The 24364-nt window shown below is 39.0% G+C and overlaps 1 long non-coding RNA gene across 1 annotated transcript in view; it reads right to left on the reverse strand.

The window, feature by feature from the left end:
- LOC144206181 (uncharacterized) overlaps nt 1–24364 on the reverse strand; it is a 36088-nt gene that overhangs the window by 8395 nt on the left and 3329 nt on the right. The window contains exons 4-8 of the long non-coding RNA XR_013328309.1: nt 18177–18336; nt 16505–16603; nt 16203–16380; nt 12445–12609; nt 2750–2851 (exon numbers count right to left, since the gene is read on the reverse strand). This is a non-coding gene — a long non-coding RNA (uncharacterized LOC144206181). The remainder of the gene's footprint in view (nt 1–2749; nt 2852–12444; nt 12610–16202; nt 16381–16504; nt 16604–18176; nt 18337–24364) is intronic.

Here is a 24364-nt window from a genome sequence, read left to right on the forward strand (position 1 = left end):
TATTATACCTGAGCCTGCTGTCTGCCATGTCTACTTGACTGACGGGAATCCCTTCTGTCTGAATGGGTTATACGAGAGGTAGATATTGCTTTAACAACCTGTTCAAAACCAATACAAGTAATGAAATATATTGTACCTAGGTGTGAAAAGGCATAGAATTTAAGACATTTGACGTTAACAGTGCTTATGAATCACTTCACTGAGTTGGGCTGTAAATTTAAAAATCTTAGTCCCAGTGTCCATATCTCCTGTTTTGGCCCTAGGGTGACTCCTCCTGCTACTGTTGACGGCTATTCAGTTGGTGCGTATGGGCTGGGAGGCAGAGAGAACTGGGTTGGGCCTATCTGCTGCAATGGTATCCACTATCCTTCACATTTGTGGGGGATGTGATAGGTGGGGCCATAGTCCTGCTAGATTGTGCACACATGTAGATTTCCAAAATGGGTAAATAAAGGAGAGTTAATGGTCAAATTAGGGCTCATGGTTTATTATACAGTCAGTCATGGAAGTCTAGTTGTGTGTGACAGCTGTGATAAATGAAATGAATGGAGAAATACCACTACTAGGATGAAGTTTTTAATGTTTTAAGAGTCTTATGTTGTTATTTCAGGAGGACGTTATCGACACAGAGAAACCCATTTGATTAGTGTTTTATAGATATCTCTGCCCTTAGTATGTTTCAGTCAACCTTTTTTTTGGTATTTCAGGGTTTTGTAGTCAAGGGTTATTCTACTTTTCTATCTGTCGAAAACAAGAACTCAGAGGAAATATTACTGTTTCACTGCTAGAAATATTGAATAACAATGTTGGTTGTCTGCATCAATAGCCTGAGGATGATGTTGACAAGGAAGTGTGTATATTGGCTGTCGCATTGAAAAATGGCACTGCCTTTCCACCTAGTGTGAATAGTAAATTGTATTCACCAGCTTTACGGCATTGTTCATAGATTGAAATCAATGTCCGGTCCATTTTTAATGGATGGGTAGAGTGGGGTGTCTTATGTGGATTTGCCCATAGAGTCTCTGTGTAAAGGCGTTCTTAGTGGAGTCTCAGCATCTTGTTGTGGATTGTTTGAAATGGCAGTATTGTGTCTCCAAAAGAAACAAACAGTTCAATCAATCCTGCTTGAATATGCTCTGACATGTGGGGAGATCTCACTGGGATAAGGTCACTTTAAGCTAGGGAGCTGTGGTGGGTCATTCATCAGTCATTTGAATTATCTGTTTTGGGAGGGAACACAAACTCAGATCTGCACCTGCTTCTTTTTCCATCTCAAAGTAATCCTATTAATTAAACTGGGTCTTAAACTTTGGAGGAAATTCTTCCGATTGATTGAGAAATCTGTTTTTGCTGCGCCTCGCAAGAGAAAACAATTTTGTTAGATTTCATAGAAGCCTCAACAAGGGGATCAGTGTAATTAGAGGCGTTTTGTAATGACATTTGCTCAGAGAGCAATCATTAAAGTCAGTTGGCCTTATTTTGCTCAGTTTGGGATTTGCAGAGCTGTGTTTGCAATTAATTGTGACTTTATATTTGATATTTGCCTTTACAGCAGCCACAGGAGCACATCCTTGCTTTCTAATGAGATAATTTGAATTAAATCTCTGTCTTAAGACAATGTTATTTTGAGGTCAAACATACGGTATGAATTGTGTTGTGAAAAATATTACTAGGCATTAAACCGCTTATCCTCACTAGGATTGCAGTTGGTGTGCCTTATATACAAAAACGTTCCAGTGTTGATTGATCTCTCCTGTGGATATTCTCCCAGAAGCTTTGTGGCTTTATGTCTGTTTGCTTGTTTTTTTGTTTGTGTGTGTTTCTATGACAACTATGTTCAATGATCCAAAAATGAATTGTGTGAAGAAAAGAACATGTTTCCTGTTTGAGACATGGGAAGAGGTTCAGTTATAGTTTTTCTTATTTTCTGCATTTCACACAGATTGTCTAGAATGTATGTGTCAGGAATACCATGAAATCTCAAGACTTTCAAAATGTGCTATCTTTCAAAGATAATACATATATTCAAACTTTACAGGGTAATGATCTGTTCACATGAAGAGGAGCAATTGGAAATCTGCTACACTCATCTCTTGCTGTTGAGGAAAGTCTGTTTGGCTATCTGCGTAGATTTAAGGCAACACCTCCTCCCCCGCTTTTGGAGTAAGGATTGCATTAGAGTGAGTAAGGGAGAGAGTTGCTGGGGTTTTTCTGGGTGTTGTTTGCCCAGCAAGATACATGAACCTAAAATAAACTAACTGTATATGGTATTCCACAAAATAATGGATTAATATTGCACATTTGAGTCAACCTAGCGTTATTTTAAAACTGACTTAAAACAGGAAAAATACCTCTCCGCAAGTCTCCACTTTAATGGCACCGGCAACAGACATTCATGACCCCCTACCTGACCAAACCAGGATTAAGCAAAATAGTAATCTAGATTCAAAAGTGCAGCTCAAAGGGAGCCCATGCAATTTCCCCCTAAAGCTAGAGCAAAGCCAGCAGTTGGTCATTCATATGCATCTGAAATCTAATACTCCACCGCTGTTCCCCCGCTGTGAACCGCCCCTTTCCCTCCCTCCCTGACTTAGTAGTGAACCTCCACTCCTCCAGTGCAATCTGACCATTCCATGGCTCATTCTCCTACCCCCAGATCCCCTCCCCATCTTTTTTTACTACCATGTTACCCAGGTGACACCACCAGGGAATCCCCTCACAGTTAAAACAAATGCTGGGTTTGACTTACCATTGCCGCATCGGTAAATAATTAGCACCCTGAGTCCTTCATGGCTGCACACAGGAAGCATGGATGTTTCACTGATTGTTCCCAAGGAGCATCAGGGCCTGACTGAAAAATCACAGTGAGCACAGTTACTTAAAACTGTGAAATTCAAGAAAAAAAGTGAATTTTCCTCCAAATTTGTTGAAGTATGCCAAAAAAAAGCTTCATATATTTCAGTTGATGTCACAGTACATTTTGGTAGAGAGAAATCAACAGGAGACTATGCAATATAACTGCTTTTAACCAGTGGTCTATATCGAAAATATGTTGTGGCCTCCATCTCCATCCTTTATAAACACAAACATGACAAATATATATATACATTTACCTTAACTCGATACTTGTTTCCTGGCTGATTAGAGTTATTCATTTCATTCAGCCAACAGAGAACAGCTGTGGCTGGGTCATTACAAATGGCCACAGGCAGTCCAGAATGTCCTTACAGATATAAGTGAGGCATGGGCCTGATGTTTCTTGATGTTTTGAATGACCTACATTTCTCTACTTGACATTTATTTTTACAACAAAGTTCACACAATTGTGGATCAGTCATTTGGGTTTTAATAGAAATGGCAATGGACATCAAGCCTCCCCTTTCAAAGTAACAGGAAAGTAATAATAATAATTCCAATATGGTATATTTTCTCACAAAAATGCACTTAAATCTAATGTCATGACTGTTCAATCAAAGTACACAAATAACTCCATGTGTAAGCTACTAATCAGTGAAATCAAATAAGATCAAAACATTTAAATTAGTTTCTACATTATGTTTTTAAATAAAAACAGTTTTTCTAAAGGCCCCACCCCCCAAAACATATCAGTTACTGCCACTATCTTTGTACCCTGGATAGATTTTGGAAAATTACTTTCTCTGCATACGTTCACTGTGCCTTGTGAGGGTATCATAAGACCACTGTTGTTTTTCATGGCTAGAAAGTCAAAGCTCTCCTCAAATAATGTTGGTTCAGCATATCTGATAAAACATGTATGGCACATATCACAACACCAGTACTGCAGCCAAGCATATTTGCAACCGAGTAGGAATTGTATTTTAGAAAAAACAAACAAAAAGCCAAATGATAAAGTTTATTTGAATGGCTTTTTGAAATAAACACATCTAAAAGATCAAACTCCCTCCACAGATCCAAGCATCCTATCCCTAGGTGGCACTGCTTCCTAGATATATACTGTATAAAGCATTGAACAGCAATGGTTTATAGTGAGTCTTTCCTGAGGCTGGTTGACACATTGCCTCGATATTCTTGGTACTAATTGTAAGAACATTGTAGTCACACAGTGTTTATTTTACTTATTTATATTTACAATAGACCCTACCCCTCAAATATGTGTGGTCACCCAAACAAATTTGTGTTTTCCTCATAATCATAAGGGAAACACTCCATTTTCTAAATACTAGTTCTTGCATAATTTGGATCTGTCCTGTTGTAGGATGAAACTGGCTCCATTCAACAGTCCACAGAGTAGTATAGTGGGGCAATACACAGTGGAGTCAAAGTGTTCCTTATTTAGTACTAATATTTCTCCCTTGTACACTTTATTAGCCATAAAGCAATCCAAAACTACCACATTACCTCTACAATGCTTGTCAGCTGGCGTGAGGCACCCTTCAACAGATTAACAACTAGAATGTCAAAGGTCTGCAATGCTATACTTGCTGCAAATGCAGCATTTGAATGCAAAGTTTGAAGGAGAAAATCAGCACTTCAAATTAAAAATAAATAAAAATCTTGAATCAAAATATTCAGTCATTCATTTTCTGAAGAGCTTTATCCTCTAAAGAATTGCCGGGTGTACTGGAGCCTATACCAGCTGTCTTTGGGGCAAAAGGTGGGGGGGACACCCAGAATCGGTTGCCAGCCGATCGCAGTGAATCAAATTAGGCAAGCGTATTAATAGCAAGCTCCTTGTTTTTTTATTTTTTTTATTTTATAAAATCCACCAGTCAGCACTAGACAGGAATTAGATTAAGTTGTTTTAAGAATGCCTTTTTTTTCTTCATCTGCCGAGTCGGCCCTATGATAGGACAGTCATACACTCTCATGTGGGGTGATGAGATGAGGGACAGAAATGTGATCAGGAGGAGACAGCACATTGATTTTCAAAACCGCAATGACCCAGACAAGTGCTGCAAATGTATATCAAAAAGTGCAGATTTTCTGCCTTCAGTGTGATATGCCCATGCTTTAAACATACTAAGTGTCATGCAAGTTTTACAGACCATAAACGAGACGTGACCGCATGTGATTGAGAATCAGTGAGGTAAAATGACCGAGGCGAGAGAAGGTGCCACTGTGATTCCATGAATTATTATATTCTTCTGCAGACTAGTTAATTAGGAAGGGTAATGTAGTAATTAACATGAAGGCCAGTTGGTAAAGCACATTTCTGACTCATACGATCCCATTTTCCATATCCCTGTGAGCTGTATGCTCCCTCTTAATAAGAACTCACTAATAATCTCATTAGGCCATAGTACAGAAACTATACTCATCCTTTAAGTGACGGCTCCAACCGTGTAATTGCTGTTCATTTCAAGCAATTTTCTCTATGGTTCCAGAAACTTGCTGAAAAGTTAATCATGGTGAATTCCAATTGTGAACACAGGCCTGTTACCTTGACATGCCACAGAATTTGTCATAGCTGAAAACATTTTTTTGAATGTCATTCCCACTTCAGCTCCTTTAAGGCAAAAGGAAAAACATTACTCATCCACGTCAGCTCCAATTTGAGTGAGTGAAGGAATGAGCGGGTGTTTGTTGACAAGACACAAACATATTGTTAGGGATTTGGAGTCTAACAAAAACTCTGGACTTTATGACAGCAAAGATGTGCTACAACATGTTAAAGAAAAGAAGCAAAGTAGTGTAACAATTACATGGACCAGTGAGGGATTTAGTTATATTGGTACATTTTCAATCACAACCCAACCTGTTACTGTCAGCACCATATAGCAATTGTGAGTGATATCTAATTCACTACATTTCTCACCTCAGAATGCAAGCCTGTCTGACCTAATCACCCCACTTCCTGAAACTCCAACCACCAACAAGTTGCCTTGGTTAAAACATAATGTTTTTTACAAGAGCATTCATTCTTCAAATCGTAAGATGTACATTTAAGAGTATGTCCCACAAGCCATGCATTTTGTGATCATTTATTCAATTCGATAAAGAATAAAACCTCAGATGAAATGTAATAAAAGCCACCAATAAAATATGTACAGCAACTTACAAATGTTATTTATGTACACTATAATATAAATCTGTTATTATTGAACTGGCTAGCAACCATTTCAGTATGCACACCCCTTCTCGCTCAAAGTCCCCTTGCAATAAAGAAATAGTGTATACTGTAATAAATGTCTGTCCAATAAAAGCCTTTTCCCTAAGTGAACACAACAGAATGGTAAAAATAATATTGCAATAAATAAATAATGACCTTAAATAGAAAACATCCATGTCTTCCAGTGATCCCATGTCTTGCAGCCAATGGTGGGAAAAGAACCAAAAAATCTACTCCTGAAAAAATACTGTTACATTGACTACATTTTATTATTTATTTTGTTTCCTAGTTAGTTTCTTTAACGAGAATTAATGTAAATCCTGGTTGCTATGGAGTTAAAAGAGAAACAGTGTGAATGACTAATAAAAATAAATATATTATACCTTACAATGTCATAATGAATCCTTTTTCTTCTAGTCGGGCTGTGAGCGTCAGTAATTAGACAAATGACATTAGCCCTCTGCCTCCTGACAAGTGATCAACAAACAATGATTTATGCTACCATCTGTATCAGGGGGATGGCCATTGATTTAAAATTGCAAAGAGAGCACACACACATGCAGACGCATTCCACAGATGACCACACGCATAAATCAAATGCAATAAGGCTATATATACACACATGTTGTTTTTATGCTGACTTGTCCCGTTTACCTGCCATTCAATTTTGATAAATATCAAAAGTCATTGGACATGTGTTTGATAGCCGGTCTGACTGGCTACATTCTACGGTTTTTAGTCTTGTAAAGAATTCATCTGAGGATCAATTTTGTCACTCCGTCATTCGGCAAATGCTGATTCCCCATATTTACAGTATTGATCGTCACAATAGCAAGTAAACACAATAATATGCCTATGGTTTACTGCCTGGTGAGTGCGATACACTTCCTGTAGTGATAATATGCCCAAGTAAGCTTTCTCGACAGAATATCTGCATACTTTATAATTCCACCAGCTGCTGGGTCAAAATACATTGTGCTTGCTTTGAGATCATAAGCTTATATGTGGAGATGCTGAGAAAAGCAGTGGATTTAGCCCTGATTAATGAGTAATGAAACGGCTTTTAGATATTACAGGAGGAAAACATCAATATGAGATATGCTGAGTGAGAAGAACGGTGCCTTCATTATGGTACCACTTTCATCAGCTGATTGGTCAAAGCTTTACAGCATGGAAACTATTAGAATTCCATATACATTGTCAAACATTAAACAATGACTTGAGCAGAGAGGACATGAGCAAATGTTCTGAAAATGTTGATATTAATTTATTGAGAACCACAGCAGGAAATGGTTTTTGTTTTTCTATTTGTGTATGGGAAATGTTAAGTGCTTCCAAGACTTGAGTGGGGGTGAACTCTGTCTGCATTGTCTTTCCTTACCACAGATTGATCGCCACTGCACTCACGTCAATACGTGTCTAAACATGACATTAATAAGGTGACTTGCTCAACGGTTTATACTGCATGGACAGAGTAGCATGATGGTGAACAAGTGTGCATAGTTTATAAATTATTGTAAATATTATTATTATTATATTGCAGTTAGATGGTGACTAAGGACATTTCATGTGGATGATGACTGAAAGACCTCTAGTGTCTTCCAGCAGTTGTCATAGGAAATATCAATATGTAAATGCATAAAATGTTATCCATTGATTAAACACTAAGCCAATGCACAGCCACTCAACCCTAGTAGATCCACGCCAGTAACTATCACTCCTCCAATTTTGTGATTTAGGGCATATTTGTGCAATGATCTCTAAGTGCGGTGTCATTCCTGCAGAGTCCACTATATTTGTGCGCGCATAATCAATACCTCCATTTGAACTTTCACAGGTTGGGATAAAAACGGGAGGTGGTAAGAAAGTGCTTTATGGCAGTTGTATAAGGTCAGGTCCATGTTTTGCTTGTATGGTGAACAGGCTCGGGAATAGCCCCATCAACATTGATTAAGCCATGACGAATTTGAATTACGATTTGACAGGGCAAAAATTGCCACTTACAAAAAACGAATCAATCACAAGACAAATCATGGTGTCTGTAAAACCATTCCAGGATCTGGAATCGGTTGAACTGAAGGCCCATTGTCACTGCATGGTACTTGGCACAGATCTACTGGCTGTGAAAGTAGTTTTTCAGGCACTCTAAGGTTGCTGACCACTATTTGGTGAAGTAGAATAATCATTTCATTATCACTGCGTTGTTTCCTTGTTTTCTTTTAAATATTTTTGCAGTCGTTTATTATTGTTTCCATCCTAAAGTATAATTATATCTGCATTTTAGGTTATGAGCTTTGTATTTCTTCATAGCTAAACCTATTTATGTTATTTATATTTAGAATGAATGCCAAAACTGAGATAGACATTCTAAACCGGTGTACTTGAACCTTACTGACTCTTGGGCTTCTGCATGGCATGGTCAAATAGAAGTTTTTCTATAGAAGCTATCTCATTTGGATGGTCATTAAATAATCAACTGAGAATAATCTTCTCCGCTCTCATTCAGAGAGAAGCCAACTCTCCTGGTACTCTGATGGCCTTTCTGAGATCTACCGAGCTGTACCATGTGTGCTGCTCGCGATGATACCTTAGAGATTTCACAACGTGTGAATGATCTTTATGATGGCAGAGGAAAATGCCATGAGCAAAGTATTATTCATGGAAAGGAGGTAGTAAGGGTAAAACTTGCATGTGTGTTTCTGTGATTCATTAACTTTGACATTGATTGATGGAAGCTCCTTATTCACTGTTATGAAAGTCTCTATTTATTGTAAAACTACAATATATATATACAGTGAAACCAAAGTGTGGAATTTCAGAAAATGGGGTTTGTTGGACTGATGTTAAAGAAAAACAGAATAATCCAAATCCATGTAGAGAAAAGAAAACAATTTAGTGCTGTAAATATGTATTTATTTTTGCCTGGATTTTGTTCGAATGCCACTTTTCATGGGTTGTAAAGCTGTCTTAACGTTTTAGGGAAATAATAATTATTTTTAATCAAAAATAATGCATGGTTCACTTGCTGCTTTATTAGTATGCCGCAATAATGGATTCATTATTGATTAACTGTAAACTGAAAGTGACCCGAAGCCATACATGCCCTCCAACAGTCTGAAACACCCAGTTGTCAAGGACATCCATTTGCTCACTCCTCGACAAAACAGCCGCAGCTATTGCTCTTAGCATTAACCCCTGCTGGCTCCTAGAGGTTAAAACCCTCTTTTGATTTACAACCTCCAGTGGAGTCGTGGGGTATTAAAAAGATGTAAATTTGGACTGTTTGTACAGAGAAAGGTGCATGAACCCGGCTCAGACCACCCACTCTGTGCGCTTCCAACAACACTTTCCATGGTTGTGTCTCACAAATCAGAAGGGTGCTTTCATTTCTGGAAGGTCACAGACCTTTTTATCACCTCTTAAAGACAGCCGTTGAAGCCATGTCTCATTGGACACAACTGGATGCTGCACATCCTTTTATTGGACAGCAGTATTTGTTGCCTCAAGCGAATGACAAGTGGCTCATAGCAATGAAAATGTGCCTGGAATACTAATGTAGATTAATCTATTACATCCAAGATGAGTTTTAAACGTTCATTTTTTGCACCGCTGTTACATCATATCATTAAGAAACCCAGGTTTTGCATTTAGCGCACACACACACACGCACATAGGCACATACGGTTTGACCAACCTTGACATCTGCCTTTTGGCTCAAATGTGATGGATAGACGGATGGATTACATGTCACCTAAGGTGGTTCCATCACTCCCTATATGGTCGTTGTTGTGTATGCGCTGGTGTCTGTTTGCTTTACATTTGCATTGTGTCTCTCAGTCTTGCGTGCCACTCGTGCCCTGGCGTGCTCGGTGGGATCCCAAGCATTTTACACCCTCTCAACAACCCTACACCCACCTCTCTAATTCCAACGGAAAGAAAAACCTACACATAGTCACACACAGATATGTGCACAATAAGCAAAGATATATATTTGATTTTTAAATCGGCTTAAGCACGTGTTACAATGCTATTGTCTCACCTAATGGGAGATTACATTGTTCCTGAATCTTCATGATTTAGAGGTGCATGTATTTATGAACTTGATTCATTCAATAATTTCCTATGTTTTGGTGATTATGTGCATCTGACCACAGTTGCAGAACTCCAATTTATCTGACCAGGACTTAATTGATTCAGAAGCACTCAAGACAACATTATGGCATCAAGAGAGTTGTTTGAATCATCATGAGGAGCAGCTGTCTGCCATTAACCAAAGAGTCAGTGACCTTCAGAGCCCAGGTCTCAGCAACATCAGGCATCAGTCACACAGCAAGTTAGTCTGGTGTCAGACCAACTCCAATGGGTGTTGACCCAGATGGGCGCCAGATACTTGGTTTCATTGACTGTGGTCCTAATCATTCATTTTCTACTTTTGAAAAGCTCTCCTATTGATGCCTGGCGAGTCTTTCTTCATGACGCTATCCCCAGACCAATGGACCACCAGACGGGCTAAATCAAAAGTTGGAGGCCTGTCTACTTTGTTGTGTGTCCAGTTAGTTTGCTTACAATGTCTTTTCTACCCTGGGTATTGGTTCCAACATCTTTCCTCTCTCTCTCTCTCTTTGGCATTTGATCATTGTTTCTAGAGGACGAAGAAATAAGTGGAACCCCATGTCAACACTCACAATGCTGTTCAAATGAACACAGTGCTGAATGGTTCTCAAGTCTCAAACTTCAGAGCCAGGCAAAATGTTTCCAATACATTAACCAGCTACCACTACAGGTGCTCTTTAAAACATGCAAGATATTTATATCATTTCTTGATTTAAACAGGGATTCACCCAATCTCTTTGCGACTTCAGTTCTCCAACTCCCCGTGACCCTGACCATTATTATCAGTCATGAACAAAACAAATAGATGGTTAATCTCTAAAGGAGTATCTTAGAGAAGAGATCTTGGATGCTAACCAGCTTCATCATGGACAAAGATGTGACAAGACTTTCTGGCATGGCAGTATAAGGGACCGTCTGGTAATATTCCTAGAGGGATTGGTTCTGTCATGTTTTACCAATTATGTTAAAATATCTGTTTTTATTATCATCTTTGAATATATTGTCTGCTTTAAATTTATAGTAATTGTTTCCTCCTATTATTTTCTCCTCCCCTTTTGTCATATCATCACGTCTCATAGTATGTTACCAGAAAATAATTCATTTAGAACACAGGTGTCAAACCAATTCCACAAAGGGCCATGTGGGCGCATGATTTAATTCCAACTAAAATCGCATGGACAGTTTGACCAATGAGGTTTCGACTGAAACAAGCAGCACGCGACTGCAATCAACTCATTACAGGCATAATAAAACCAGATTGGTGAAAAGGTGTTGTCTTCACTGGTTGGTAGGAAAAGCTGCACATACTTGGCTCCTTGTGCTATCAGTTTCCCACCTGTGATGAAGTAGAAAAAAATCACACTATTCTATCTAAAGTAAAAATCATCCTAAAATGGAAAGAAAAGAATATTTACCAAGCAGAGATGAATAATCTCTTACAGTGCTAATTTTACTGTTAGCAGGATTTAATACTTGAAGTGAGCAGACTCGTTTCGATGAAAGACCAAGAGAAGTAAACTGTGATGTGAGAAGTGCCTGCCACCACAGCGTCATTAACACTCAGTTGTGTTAGAGGAAGGGGGGAGGGGACACAACCGGGGCCTCCAAGCACTCTGAGCAAAATTGCAAACCCAAGGTTCCTGATACAGCCTGTTATTATTTTTGACACAAGCCATTTACAATAGCTATGAAGGTGGCAATGGAAAATGTAATATTGATTGTATGCCCTCAAGGCTTTGCTCCCCTGACTTCTTAAACGTCACATATCTCACATACTGTATCCCGGCGTGATGATATGTTTCACCCTTATATTTTATTATTTTTTTGTTTCCCCCAGCCTCCCTTAAGTCATTCTTAAAAATTCCTATTTCAAAGCATGAAAAAATACTAGTTGACATATTATACTCTAGTATTACGTTGAGAGTGCAAGGTGGTGTTTTTAGTCTTGGGAAATAATAGAAAGATATTTCATTTCAGGTCAATGTGACTGGTTGCTGTAGCCAGTGGCAATTAGCGTGCCATGTTGTTTTGTGTGCTTATTCAATTACTTACAAACCATTTGTAATGCATTCATTGTCTTCAGATATACTATATAAACAAATAAGACACTTCTTCAGGTACTCCTACGGAATGTAGTCGTATTTAAAGTCCAACTGTCATCATTGTTTTCCATCACTAAGTAAACGGTTTAATCTTGTTAAAATACAATCATAAACAATGTGATAAGTCTTGCTGCTCACCAGGGTTTGTAAAACACCGGTCCTCCGCCGCACATCCTAAAGTGGATATAGTCAGTCAAGTACTTGAGGATCCACTTGCAGAATGCAGGCTCCAATCTTATCCTCTCCGTGTTCTCTATCAACATCTAAAGCTGGATTATGTTGAAAGCATCAGCCTCATAAAGCCTGTAGACCCATAAGAGAGAGAATGGTGAAAGACATGGAGGAACTAGACATCCACTTACATGTTCTCCAGGTAAGTAATCCAATGGCTGCAAAAGGGCCTAAACTCCAAATCACATGCCAGCAACTATTCGTCCCCAATCAGTTCTAGTAATGGATATTCCTACAAACCAAATAAAATATAAACTTGTGTGTACTACTGCTGTATACTATTTGTATCGACACTACATGTTGCTCATCCATTTGCATTAAAGTAACGTTGTTTGCAGGATTCCATTACAATGATGGTGATTTGTTTAAGCCCCTCAACGGTGTTTTACATTGTAATGTTTAATCATTCATTTTCTAAACCACTTATTCTCCCAAGGTTGGTTGTTTGGGGGGGTTGAAGTCTATCCCAGCCTACAGGCCTCTCTGGCGGGGGACAGCCTGAATTGATGGCCAGTCAATCAAAGGACACAAGGAGACGGACAACCATTCACACCCACACTCATACCTACAAGGAATTGTTTAACCAGGCGACTCTACATGTTTTTGGGATGTGGGTAGAAACCAGAGTACCCAAAGAAAACCCTCTCAACCCCCGGTAGAGCCAGAAAACTCCATAAATTTGAGACCCGGATCAAACCCCAACCCCAGAACTGTGAGGCCAACGCACTAACCACTCGGCCGGCGGGAAACATTGCAATGTATTTTAGCATAATACCCACTGCTATTATCATATAATTCAAAGCTCAAGCGAAGTAAAATGCTGTCTGTGAACAATTTACCTCGGTCTTTGGGACAGACTCATGTGGTGAGTTAATTGCCAAAAACACCCGCAAACCAAATGTGGTGTCAAGTTGTATTTGTGTTTCAGTTGTTATTATAATTTGAATATTTCCGCAGTGGAAGATCAGACATTTAAAAACAACATTTTTTTCATAGTCCATTAACTGAATTTGTCTCATTGTATTACCCCTGTACAATAACTCCCATGCCACCCCGAAAATAAAATAATATCTGCGGTATCATAAAGTGTGGATATGACTGAAAACACTCTTAAAAGGTAGGAATGAGTGGCTTTGTTTCTTCAATCCTGCCTTTGGGATTTTCTCGTTCTTTCATCAGTTTACGACAAATCTTGTTTTCTTTAATTGCTCACAAGGCAATTGGTCTGTGATGCTTTAGCAACAATGTCAGGTAATAGCTCTAAGACTTGTGCTTAGAATGTGTCATGAGCAGGCTTTTACTGCGTGGGAACACTTCAACATGAAAAACTTGACACTATTGTTCGACCCTAATCAGTCAACAATTTCCTTGTCGCCTTAAAACCTCCCTTCCTGTGAGACTTCAAGAATTGGAACCACTGCACTGTGTCCAAGGAATCACTGCAGATTTAGATAAATATCAAGGTTTTCTGCAATTATTTTACAACAAAATGATATACATTTCTTTCATTCCTATTTCATGTATTTTGACTTGTCATACAAAGGCGAATAGTTACATATCTATGCAAAAACTCAACCAAATGTTCAGACCGATCATAATAATAGTACCATCTGATTATTAAGATTAATTCTTACCTATCTACCGTCCTACAATCCACTTACCCCCACATATTGTTGTCATTTAACGTGCCTCGTTTAGATTTCTGCATTCAAGTTGGTTTTACCCTGGCAGTTTCTTACAAAACCCTTTTAACAAATTAAAAAATATATTAAAGGAATCAACTATCCCCAACCAAAGAAAACAGAACCAAGAAGAGTGAAACCAAAAGAAAATAGATGTAAGAGAACATCCCGATTATATAGGCAGCAGGATGTGGTAGATACAGTATATATCCATTAATTATGTGGATGGAGCCTCTCAATACTGACTTCAAGTAAGAATTTAGATACACCCTGAATGAATCACTAATTGCGGGTAGTCATTAATTATTTTTGGAACAGTTAGATAGTATGAGACAATTTTAAATCATAAATTGATACAAGTCGCTGTAATGTTTTCTTAATCAAGAGCATTTAGGGCATCAGACATTATAAAGGAAGGTTTAAAACTATAGCAGTTTAGTTAAAGGAACTTGGATCAAAACTTTTCTTTCAAGTTGATGATTTGTGATAATTAGGAGCCTCTGTAAGTTAAAGAGATCTTTTATTCTTTGGAGTAGAGTACCCTACAGAGTGAGATTGATTCAGGTCATATATTATTTAATTCCTCCTTTAAATGTGTGAACTCTTGCAAGGAGCATCAGTGGTTCATGTCACTCACTAAAATGAGGATAACTGTCTGTCGGGAAAGAATGGTCTCTAAATATTGGAAGAAGTGTTTCAAGTGTTGATTAATATTTAGTCTTCAAATGCTTTCATGTGACTGCCATGATGTGAATTTAAGCTTCTGTAGTCACTATAGTCCCCACCACTCCCACCTGTACTTATCAGGTGTATTCTCTGTTGTGCTACAATGTCTGTTTTAGCGACACAGATGATTTGATTTGATTTGCTTGAAGGCTTCCCATGGCGAGTGGGCCTGAATGTTGTGATGAAAATTTGAGAAAGGCTGTGAATGAAGAGTAGATCAAACCGGTCTTTCACACCGATTCTAGCAAGTGCTGTTCCCCCCTGAGAGAACTTATGCCATCACAATACGTACTTCCCATAAAAAGTGGGGATGTGACCAGCAACTCTGAAAAGGAGCTGAGGAACAGGAGAAGGCTGAGGTCCCTCATATACACAGGTTGAATGAGAGTTTTGGTCAGACCTGGTGAAGAGGGATTTGGTATGTAGAGGAGAAAAGGAATGGGGCATGTTGGTCATTATGTAAAAACCCATTACAACAGCAGCCTTTCCTGAAGGGTTATGTCCCTGCTGTGTTTACTGCAACCCCCTATGGATTCACTTAAATCAGATGGGAATAGGAGGAGAGACTGTGTACTCCCAATGCCTCACATTTACCTGAGGCTTAGCCCTTTGACCTTAACTCAGCATGCATCTCAATGGAACAAATTAAATTTTGATTAAGTTCTTATTGTTTTCTTGGTAAAATGTAGTTTGCTAATTGCAAAAGAAAAAAAAAAAGTTTATATCCATATAATACCTGAGACTTTAATCATTTGCGCCAACAGAGATTGGACATTAACAGCAGTTTACAGTCTCTATTGTAAGTGGTATTTGGAATGTGGTTATTGGAAAGTGGTTATTCCATAATTATTTCCCACAGCGAGCTAATAACCCTGTCACACATTATTTCCTTATTAGCATCAAGATAACAATGGAACAAATATTTAATTTTATTGAATTTTTATGGTTTGGGGCACAAACAAAGATAGAAATGACAATGTTTTATGCATTTTAAAAGTTTTAGAAACCTTAATATGCCAACTGCCAGTTGGGAATTTATTGGCAACTCTAATTTATGACAAGTGTTAAATTCATTCATTCATATTCTGAATTGCTTATCTTCACAAGGGTTGCAGTGGGTGCTGGAGCCTATCCCAGCTGAACTTCATAGTTGTATGAACCCAAACTAATATTATAACGTGAAAATAAATTCAACTCTGTTCAATAAAACAAAGGCAGTAGAAAATGAACAATGACAGACTGGGGCACAAAACATACCTTATCTTTTTGATGACACACTTTAAGTTATCATGTTGAAACAGTGTCTCCTCTGGTAGCATACAATCCTCAGCATTGCCTCAAAAGGATGATGGTGGTGGAGTCCTAGTCGGAACATATTTACATCCAGGTACACTGTGACACAGCATGGTGCATTTACGTCACTCGAGTCCACATTCTGTTTAAATAGAAAATTGCATTAGTTTTGCAGTATGAAGACAACAAACTCATAGTCTTTATTTTGCCCAAGCCAGGACATTGTGTTCATTAATTGTGTTAGATCAAGTCACATTATGGCTGACCTTTGAACCTGTGGTCCACTCTTAGCTCTTGGCCTCCATGTGCAGCTGTGGTTAGAGTTCAGATTCCTAGCCCATAGGTCAGCACACCATTAGTCTTCACTGTAAAGAATGCAACACCATTTGTAATGGCTGAACAGCCAATAGCAGTCTAAAAGGGAATCTCCAAGACCATCTGTTTATCTGTGTCAAGCATCCAGTGCTTATTTGCTCTGTTTCGCTATCAGTGTTCTAAGTTGTGCTGCATATTTAACCTCTCATGTTTTGTGCATGTATGGGCATTCATCTCGGTAGCTTTGCTTGATGAATTATTGTAAAGCCCATCAAAGATTCACAATCTCTGTTGTTGCACTCCGTAATGAGCTTTTAATCACTTTGACGACGAAAACACATGTCGAAAATAAACTGCAATATGTAACTTGGTCAGCTTGAGACATATGGCATCTATGTTACACATCTGAAACTTAGCCAGGTGTTGGACTGGAATCTTAAGTACACATTTTATTAGCTTGCTTTTAATTCCCTGAGGGTTTAATTATGGCCACAATGGATTCTTGGACTTCTACACTGTGTCTTTTCGCTAAACTTTAATGATAAGGGTTGAAAAGAGGTATCTCAAATCCTTTTGGGATGGCATAGCCACAAGTGGCTGCAGGGTTGTCTGTATTGGAATGTTTTATTTATTTTTATTTTTAGTCTAGAAAGGAGAAATACCTCATAAGTTTCACCAAGTCTTTGAAATTGGCTTATTTGGTATCGATCCATAGACCAGTTGGATAAACTCAGAGGAGTGAACCCCTGCACATATGCTCCAGGGAAGATTGCTGCTTTTGAAATACGCCAATCTCTTCTAGCCATCTACTGCTGTATTGAGTAGTAGACACTAGTTCACTCAAAAACTGTTTTCCAATTTGTGTCACAATGGGCATAGACAGTAGACGAGTATTGCATGTCGTGCAAAATTCCCATTTCTCATTTCGACATTAGGGGAAAAAATAACTTACACTAAAGAGACACATCCTTTTGACTTTGCCCCTGGCACTTCTCAGCCATGAAAGAATCCCCACCTGTGATAAATATTCCTTTCTATTTTCACTCACTGGATCAATTAATTAAATCTACCTAAAATATTTATGCCACCTGTTAGTGCACAATCCCTAAGCAGGAAGGTGGATTACAGGTGCTTCCTGTATCTTAAAAAAAGAAAAGTTTGGGGGGGAGGGGGGGGGGGGCTGATTAAAGAAGAGCATGAAGGCTTTTCTTCTCCACTCCACTGCCTTGTTTGTACAATTTCACATGCCTTTATTGTCTTGAAGATACCTCTAAGGAACATTCCCATGTGCCATTCATGTGGGTTCATAGCTTGATAAATAATAGCTCCTTGTTATATCTCAATGAAGTCAGCAGATTGACAGCTGATGTGGACATGTTCAGACAGTTAAATGTAGGCCGGGCATTCCTCACGCATACAGAGTATGGCCGGTTGTCCATTTAGACACTGCCACAAATGTATTGGCACAATATATTGGGCTGGGTTGTTGAGTCATTCATTCCTCCATGCAAATATTTTTCCAGACATTCTGACCGATAATTCCTCTACCAGGGATTCAAAGCTTTTTCACGCACACATAAAAAAATGCCCACACATAAAACACACGCCCACATGAATATTTACCTGATTGGAAATCTGTGCTTGTTTGACAAATGGTGCAGTGTTCATATTTTGCCTCTAGCATGGTGGTGGTAATGAGTCCATAATTGTCTTGAGCGTGCAACACTCACTTCCAATCAGCACCTAGAACAGCTCTGCAGCTGGCTACCCATGCCATTGGAACCTGGAAGAAAAAAAAACAATAACAACAAAAACATAGACACATGGTTAGTTTGATAGAGAATGGTACCTCATATTGATAGTGGCACCCAGATAAAAAGAAGGCATATTCAATATGAAAACAAAACAACTGATGACTGGCATCTGCAAGGAAACAGACTAATTGTGTAGCAACAGTTTGAAAAACATGGTGACAAAACTACAGGTCCAACTGAATCCCTGTGTTAGGAGATAATTTGTAAAGCACGATTGGCTCTGACGTTATCACTTGTTCTAGAATGTTTGCAATGTGTCAACACTTTCCGGGTGACCTCTCTGAATTTTGTTAATCAGAAGTCCAGGCTGTTCTGATTAATCTATATCCCACTTCTTGCTCATCTGATTGCATGCTTGCTCCTTTTAAGTGTTTCTGTTATTAGCAGTGCCCTCTGCAGGATTCCTGGGTTGCATTCAATGTGACGTAAACATTCTTCAGTGCTGTGCAAGCAAGTGCCTGTGGCTACAAGACCGGGCAGGTCAGCCTTTTCATGAAACCATTCCAAACAGCTTACAACCACAAATACACATTGATCACTTCTTTTTTCTTAATCATTCAAGAAATGTGGAAGCTAGATCATCTCTTGTCAGTATTAAAGAATTTCCTTGAATAAATCAGGGCTTTCTTAATAAGGGGTTTAGCACGGCTGACTGCGAAATGTGCTGTGTTGCTCATTATGAATTTTAACACTGAATCCACACTTTTAATTACAATTTAAATATTATATGCAAAACCTAGAGTGATATTTAAGACTCATGCATAATGAATCTTCATTTATTCATCCATTCAGCTTTTCAAAATATTCTTTTTATTAATCGTCTAGATGAACAATTATAGTATTTGTACTATATCATTATGCATTATTGTTCTTTGTCCATTAACGCAAACTAAAAGAAAACAAACTTTAAAATACATTGGTCAATGATTTTGGCAGGAGTTATGTTTGCACTATTGATAACGACAGATGTTAAATTAATTTAAACTGGAAGGAGTGGTTATGAATTCTCATGTTTCAGTGACATTGATATGGCTCTACGTCCAATCCATTTTGATCGGGATACCTGGCACTGATCAGTTACCAGCCGGTGTGTTAATAGTTATTTTCTCTTTAACCTTTTTTGTATGTGCTCTCTTCTCTTCATTTTCATCATCACTTTGCTTTTACAGTTTTCACTTATTTTTGTATCTTTTCGCTATGTGTTTTGACACTTCCCATTTTCCCATTTCCACTTTGCTATTTTCTTTCTCAACCCTACCTCTCCCTCTGTAAGCATACCCCCCTGGAACTGTGAGTTCTGGGACGGGCTACGACAGCAGCTGCAGAAGGAGCAGCTGCCTCGTGTGTGCATTTGTGTGTGTATGTGTGTATGCATACAAGCCACAGCTTGTCCCTTCTACCAGGCTGCTTGGGTCCAGTTTGTCCCAGCAGGGTACCACAAACCTGCCAACACCCCGCCAACCAATGAGGCACATGTGCATTGATGAAACTTACTCATACACACCTCTTACAGAACACATGCACAACCATATACAATGGTATTTCACATCCACATTCATATTCAAATATTTCACAAATGAATAGAAAAATGGGGGATCATTCACTTGTACGTCTAGGTGAAAAGTATGGAAATGTTCTCTAATTTATTATCCTTACTTCAATGAGGTAACCATGCCCACATGGAGTTTCTGAAGGACAGAATGCAATTTACAAATATTAATTCACGCAGATGGAACATAATATTCTTTGAAAATCACACTGTGGGCTCTCAAGGTTAATACCCAAGGTGAAGTTAGGGTAAGCTGAACTCTCTTATGTGTAGGTTAAGAAGATCTTCTCATTTTACTGTCAATGGGGTGTCCTTAGAGGCTTTCATGTTGTACACATGCAACAGACGTGGGCACACCAAATTGCAGGCTTTTAAAAGCTTTCTCAAGTTGCTGTTGTCTTTGTTTTGATGCTTTTAATGATCAAGAAGCCCGGGGTGATGCTCTTTCGAAAAAGAAACAAACAATGCTAGAGAGTTCAATTTGCCTTACATGGTTGACATTTTCAAATATAGAAGACAGAACGAGTGGACGGCAAAACTGACAGAGCGAGAACAGCGAGGTGCTATTTAGCAGTTTGAGCTGAAGGAAGAAATATACTCTTCTATTGCCTTTTGTCATCCATTTGCGACTGCATATTGTCACTTCCCACTTTCCAGCCATCAATTTTCCCTTCTGAGATTTTTTTTACTTTGGCTAAAGGTGTACGTAGATCAGTTGTTGTCATAATTAACCCTTAAAGCCCTGCGCCTATTTTCGAAGTCTATAACATGTACTTCAATCTATGTCGGCAGCGGAAGATTTATTTGCGGCGCATCAAGGACCCGGCAACAACAAATTGTGTTGCCATGATCGACAGTCTGTGAGGGCAGATGAAATAAATAGCGTTTTATCATAGATTTTACTTTCAAATATTTACTCATCTAAAGTACTGTAAATTATGTATCTACCATTTTGACGTAAACTTAAAGATTTTCCTGTCAAGCTCTAATGCTGATGCATCAAACGCTCTTGGTGTTGTGGCTTTAGCCTGAGGGATAGCACTTAGGTTGTGTAGGTTGTTGCCCCTCTTGCCTCTGGAAAGCAGTATTTTAGTGAGCAGTGTGTCGGCCTGGCTGGATGAACAGCTGGGTTGTTGGAGGCCAGTGTGAGCCAGCTCAGAGATCACATGGGTCACAGCCATTGAAAGCCTTGGCTCCCAGCTCAAAGGTGCGGGGTGAAAGGGGATCACGCTTCTGAAGGAGAAAAGGAGCTCTTGTTTCCCCCCGTGGCTCACAAAGGACACATAATGCATCTAGCCAAGAAGTCTTTGCCAAACAACACAGCTTTCATATCACGTGACTGCATTTTTAACGTTTTTATGCAAGGGAAAAGGAATTATTAAATTTGAGCAGCAGAATTGTCATAACATAGGGTGTTTATTTTTAATAAACCAGGATGTGTCAATGCACACCTCGGAAGTCATTGCTTGTGACACAAAATACTCAGCAGTGGAGTGTTCATATTTCACATTTATGATGCTCATATAGGTAGGGGGTGGGAGTCAATATATTTTTCAGGGTCTTGTGTGGAGCCACTAAGCCATTCTCTGGTCCTGATATATTGAAAAAACAACTTTTTTTTTATTAGGAAGTAGCCGAGCATGCCCTTCAGGGTACTTCTCAAGACTAGCAGGAACGCAAAGGTTAATCTTTCATTCATTACCACCAACAGTCAGGCAGATAGTATCTTCTCAAATTCATCGTCAGTTAGTTGTTATTGATCTGCTCCTGACATGACATTTTCTTGTTTCCCATGCTGCCAGCACTATTATGCATATGTGATCGCTGTTCAGGAAAACCTGCTTATCTCATATGGAAAAGAGTTCATACGAAGAGGCCCTGTAGCCTACATGATGTGGACATTTGGTCTGGTTTGGCATTTATTCATATGCTGTTCTATAATGGATCATTCATCCAAGCTCCCCTTAAAAAAGCAATTCATGCAAACTTTCCCAAGGAAAAATATGTGTATTTAAGTAAAGTGAACTTCAAAGCAGTATATTATTAAACATCCATAGAATTCATTCATTCATTTTACATAGGACTTATCCTCAAATGGGCTACTGGGAGTTATGGACCTTATCTCAGCCAACTATGAGCAGCAGGCAAAGGACACCTTGAACTGGTTGCCAACAAACCACAGGGCACAAGGAGAGTGACAACCATTCACACTCACACTCATACCTAGGGCAATTTAGAAAGTTCAACCAGCCTACCATGCATGTTTTTGGGATATGGAAGGAAAACAAAGTACCTGGAGAAAACCCACACACGTTGGGAAGAAAAATTGAATAGGAATCAAAAGTCAGCAATTAATTTACCACAGGCCATCTCCTGAGAACACATTACAGCTAATGATTTGTGATATGTGCATCATTAGATCAGGCTAAAACTGATCGATGTACATACATTCCGAGAATATTCCTGCTAAATGTCATTCTGATCCAACCACGAATAAAAGAGAAGTAGAAAGTTAAGTAAAGTCCGTAACAATAACAAAAAAAAAAAAGAACTGTTCTTTTGAGCCCACACCGGGACGCCCGAGTGTATTTTTGAGGACCATCGTTACTTTCTTGGAGCCAAAAGTGACCTTTGTTGAGTATTTGTGAATTGACAGCACAAAATACTATGTACAAATTTCAAATCACTGATCTTGCGAGGAAATGGAAATGTATTAGGTCTCAAATTACCTGCTAATAAACACATCTTATACTATATTTAACAGTGACTCATCAGATGCATCTGCAACCATTATTATCTTCTTCTTTTTAATATTCCATCAAATCTGGGGCCGTAATGGATTGATTCTGTGGTTCTTGGAGTTTCAGATGTTCGTGAGTACCTGTAAGCAGCCTTGTGTATTATATAATCTAATTGGAATAACCCTGAGAGCAAAAACATTCCCAGCATGTTTGTCTTCTCTGTGTAATTTGAACATATTTCCTTTTTTAGACCTCTTCCCGTCTGCTTTTCAGCTATCCTGAGACTGCAACTCATTTCTATTAAAGATATGGTGCATCAGGCTTAGTCGGCTGCAATTAATTCACTGCCCCCAGGGCCTCTCTGGCTTTGTATGAAGGGTCAGACTAGGTCAGGGCAGACTTTTTTTTTTCCCCGAGTGTAAGCAGGACGAGGTTTGCATTGGATCAGATGAGACTTGGGCTAATTCTCTCTAGCAGCTGGTCCTTTTCACTCATGTGTTGACTCTCTAATTCAAAATTGGCTCTACATTGCCTGAATATAGAGATTTACAGATATAGAGATTTCTTCTCTTTACACTTCAGATAACCAAATTTAACAATCCTCTAAATCAGAGGTAGAGAACCTATGGCTCGGGAGCCATATGTGGCTCCTCTCTGACAAAGCCGAGTCTCGAATGCACCAACAGGAGTGTCACGTTGGCACTATGGCGCTGACACTACCTCTAACTTCAATTGTCTTTTTTTTTTCATTAGACTTTTCTGCATTCATATTTTCATTGATTAGCAATGACAAAACAGTGTTGTCAAAATAAATCATTTTGTAATTTAAGTGACAAAATGTCCCCCCAAAAAAATCACATCTAATTTTCACATTTTTACTTGTAAATTTTGAGTATGGCTCTAAAGGAATACAATTTGAAAATGGGAATTTTTTATGTCTCTGTGTCGAAAAGGTTCCCGATCCCTGCTCTAAATTAAATGTTTTTTTTTAGACTATATTGATTCCGTCGTAAATGTTTTGTACGAATTAAGCAAACACCTTGGACAGTACCGAATTGAATCACAATTGAGTTGTCTCGCATATCGTTAAAGCAAGCCACTTCTTTGGCCTGCCAGCCCATCATTATCGCTGATGTCCTTGTTCTGCTGCCCCCATCTCCTCTCACATAGCGGCTTTCCTGGTCATTTGGTTAGTTTGTGGGTCAGCCTGTGTGCTTTCTGTGACCACTACCTCTGTGTGTGGGAATTGTTTGCCAAATGCTGTGTCATCAGAGCTTTGCAGTCTTGCCCCAAAGCAAGCTAAGTCTAAACACTGCACTTTGTGGCTGAAAGGCCATCTGTCATGGGGAGGGATTCCGGCTTCTCCTCTGAAAAGCATAAACAGGGGCGGGCTGTTAAGCTGTGTTGCAGTTCACTGTCATGGAAATGCCCCTTCTGAACAAGGCTCCGGCCTTAATCCTTCACCCTCCCGTTTCTGCAGCTGCTTTTTGAGCCTCCGTGACGGTCTGTGTATACTCACTGCCTATTTGGCCAAGAGTGAGCAGCCTTATGAAAAACACTGAATCAGAGACTGGCGCTCACATCGTCAGCTGTTGCTTCTATTTAGGCAAAGCCTGGCATTAATCTTGCACGTGCAACATGCTATAATCATGTAATGCATACTGTATATCATATTCAATCTGAATTCGAAATATTTAGTCAAAATAA

The sequence above is a fragment of the Stigmatopora nigra genome, chromosome 13 (genome assembly GCF_051989575.1).
Source record: "Stigmatopora nigra isolate UIUO_SnigA chromosome 13, RoL_Snig_1.1, whole genome shotgun sequence".
Lineage (NCBI taxonomy): Eukaryota > Metazoa > Chordata > Actinopteri > Syngnathiformes > Syngnathidae > Stigmatopora > Stigmatopora nigra.